The sequence below is a fragment of the Crocodylus porosus genome, unplaced genomic scaffold (assembly GCF_001723895.1).
Source record: "Crocodylus porosus isolate Cpor-Errol unplaced genomic scaffold, CroPor_comp1, whole genome shotgun sequence".
Lineage (NCBI taxonomy): Eukaryota > Metazoa > Chordata > Crocodylia > Crocodylidae > Crocodylus > Crocodylus porosus.
The window spans coordinates 11,895,441-11,899,162 of NW_017728924.1; positions in this window are offsets into that span (position 1 = coordinate 11,895,441).

A 3,722-nucleotide genomic window follows, 5' to 3' on the forward strand; every position below is an offset into this window, starting at 1 on the left:
GGCACCACACCAGAGCACCACGAGTGCTCGTAAAGCCACGCCAGGGGTCCCGCAATGACTAATTCCCTCAGTACTCTGGGGTGGAGATCATCCGGACCAGCTGATTTAAATACATCCAGTCCCTCCCAAAGTTCCCTGGCTAGATCCTCACTGACCCTTGGCCTAGGTGCGCCTCCCCTGTGGTCTGAAGGGGTCCCTGTGTGGGGGCTGATCCAGTCCCTTCTCAGGAAAATGTAGGCAAAGAAACTGTTAAATAAGTTAGCTGTCATGTTAAGCAGCAAGGAAAGTTTCTGTTCCAGAACTTTTCACCAAGCAAGGACAGGCTCTACCCAGCCAGATCCCTTCTCCCCTTGCCCTTCCACAGGAGAATGGAGGGAGGAGAGGAGGGGGCATTAGCTTATCCAGCAAAGTAGCAGGGACTTGCCTACTGAGCTGTGCTGCAACCTTATTTACTAGCTGGCATACCCCTGGCTTGGGGGTGGGGGTGGGGAGGAGAAGAGACGGGTGAAACCACACAGCACAGGCCTGTGATGCTGCTACCACAAGACATGACACCCATTGTCTCCACCGCAGATGCCTGGGGTATCCGCGAGATCCTGTGTCTATTCTCCCTGGTTGGATCTCTTCCAACAGAGCAGCTTCCCCCACCCCCAGTGCCTACTCTTCATTAGCCAGACTGGGACACTTACTGCCCCCACAGGAGACCCCTCAACCTCTAACGGATCAGAAGAATGTCCCTACCAAGCACGAGGAGTTAAACCCTCGCCTGACCCTGTGACCCAGGCGTGGCGGGAGCCACTGGCTCAATCCTGATCTTTTTCTCCCCCAACACTGGCAACACCACCAGGAGGGTGACTTCTCTGGCTCTTCAGATATCCCAGAGGCCCTGCACCTCGATCAGTTTCCAGGCTGTGGGCCAGTTTAGAGAGGGTGCAGGTCACCCTGGTGGCCCCTAGATACCAAGGCTCTGAGAGCAATCGGCGCTTTACAGCAGAATACAGCACTCACTGGGGCTTTTCCAGGTCACCAGCAAGTCAGAGGCCAAAGCATCCAAGTTCTCTCCTGGACAAGTGCCATATGCCCCTGTGGTACCTCAGCAGGGTAAGACTATCACTAGGGCAGAACAGGGGGTGTCCGACCACAACAGGGAGGCATTTGTCACTGTGTCTCTATGGCTTGAGGTCACACAGTTGGCAGCTCTAAGTGCCTGAGGGGGGTGGGGTGGGTGTGTAGGGACAGTGGGAAGGGGGAGGGCGTGCCTGTTACAGGCTGCCAGCTGCTCCCTGGTCTGCTCCCACCCTTTACATGCCTCACTCATGCAGGGCTAGGCTGTGCAGTAGACAGCTCCCAGCCTCCAAGTCATCATCCCTTTGCTACAGATGGGGAAACAGAGGCATACGATTGTCTGAGGTTGCACCACAGTCAGTGACAGAGCAGGGGGCATAGAAGCCCAGGCAGATGCACCCTCCTACAAAACAGACAAGACCCCATGTCACCTGACTCTACCCACTAGACCACCCCCGTTCTCAGCCAGCAATAAGGTCAGGGGCCCTGACACCGGTTCTAATCCTTGAGCTAAATGCTTCCCCCAGAGCTGACCCTGGGATTGAGGGTGCCAGTGCCTAGCTCTCCCCACCACACCCAGGCCCTGCCATTGGCACAGCACAGAAGCTAGGACCTCTGTCCAAGCACCCCCACCCTGCACCAGGGGGAGAGACCTTCACAGCTATGTTACTATGAAGCTTCCCACCCCGGCAAAGCTGGGTGAATACAACTGATATACAGAGAACAGCACCTCCCACATGCGTGGGCGACAAGGGCCATGTGTGTAACTGGGGTGGGTGCAGGGGAGAAGACATGGCCAGGACAACAGAAGTTTAAAGGGAGAACAGAGTCTCACGGCCCAGATGCCATCAGTGGGAGGTGCAGGTTGAGGACAAAGAGCCCCATTGGGTCTCAGGAGGGGGAGTGGCGGCCACAGCAGGGAGCTCCCAACAGCTACATGGGCCACATGAAATGCCCAGGCTCTAGCTCCATGCCAGCTATCTCTGGGTACTAAGCAGCGTTAGGGCTATGAACTTGGGGATCCCTCTTCCTCCTTCCCTCAGAAGCCTGGTTCAGACACCTTCTCTGTCAACCTCTGCTTTGCTCTCATGGAAAAATCCCTCCAACAGCACCGGACCTGCTACACGGACTCTCTCCCCCTCTGTCCACAAAGACAGCAGGCTGAGCATGCATGTACACACACACACACGCATACTCATGCACACATGGGCTACAAGGGTTAAAGCTCAGCACTGAGAAGGTCAGACTGCTTCCCACCCCGACACACAGGTCAATAATTCCTGCAAGGAGAACTGGGCAGGCTCCAGGGCAGCTAAGGTGCTTGAAGCTGTCTTTATTTTAGAACTGGGTGAACTAGATGGTCTTGGAAGAGAGGCTAAGCAGAGCCTAGCTTGGCATGGCATGGCAGGGACAGGCAGGGCAGGTCAGGGCTTGGCTAGTTTCCCCCCACCCCAAGCTCTGCTAATGCCTCTTACTCCTGAACTACAGCCCCACCCTCCTAGTCCTGGACTCTCCCCTTGGCTCTGTCAATGCCCCTCACTCCTTCCCCACTGTCCCCCTACTCGATCCCTAGGTGGCCCAGGATTATTTCAGGACATGAACCTTCTACCAAGAAAAAATGCATCCCATAATGTGCGATGCCTGAGCTCTGATCCAGTTCCTAGACCAGGTCCCAGAAGGCCAATGGGTTCTGTAGGGGCAGGAACATTTTGAGCCATACAGTCCCCTAGGATCCTTGTGGACTGCTGCAACACATGCTGTGGGCAGCTGGGAAGTAGTAGGGACTACCAAGTCTTATCCCAGGCATCTGGAGAAGAGCAGAGGCAATGTGCCCTGCAGTGGATTGCACCCATGCATTTATGGAGCCACCACTACAACCCTGCAGGTGTCTCCAGGACCACCTTCCAGGACCTCTACCTTCCAAGAGAGCTCTTGGCAGATGGAGCTCAGGCCCCTTCTCTCCATCACCCCGAAAAGCTCTATTTCTGGACAGCCTTAATCACTCCAGCACCCTTCCTTCTGTGCAGCCTATCTACTCTGGGCTGCTGCCTTAATCCCCAGGTACCTGAACTGCACTAGCTCACGGGGGCAAGAATCTCACCAACATGACCATATGTGAGGTTGCATTAATCTAGCCAGGCAGGCACCCTGCCTGGTGGTCAGAACTCAGTGAAATGCTCAGAGCTGTGCCATTGTAGCCAGAGTTACAATCTGTTTCTGGAAAAGTGTCTGACAGACCGACCCTGAGCTCTCTGGTCACATGTGGACAGGAAAGGAAGTGAAACCAAGAGGAAAACCCAGTGGGAAACCCTCTAGGAGAGGAAGAGTGCACACTGCCTTGTGGGAATCAGCAGCCGCAGCCACAGCCCCATCTCAGAGCAGCACTGCAGTGCAACTAGCACAGCTGAAGCCAGGCCTTGAGCCCGAGGTGCAGTTCTGTTTTGGGACAAACGCAAAGCCTGGTATAGCTGCCATCCAGCTCACCCCAGAACAGGCCCACACCTAACGCCAAGTGTCCTTCCTGCTCCTCTGTCCCTTAACCACCAATGTAGCTGCCCAGAAAGGGTTAAGGAAGAAAAGCAAAAATACATGCACCTTGCCCAGCGCTGCTGCCTGGGTGCCAACACTGCACCAAGCAAAGGTCAACACTCCAGCAG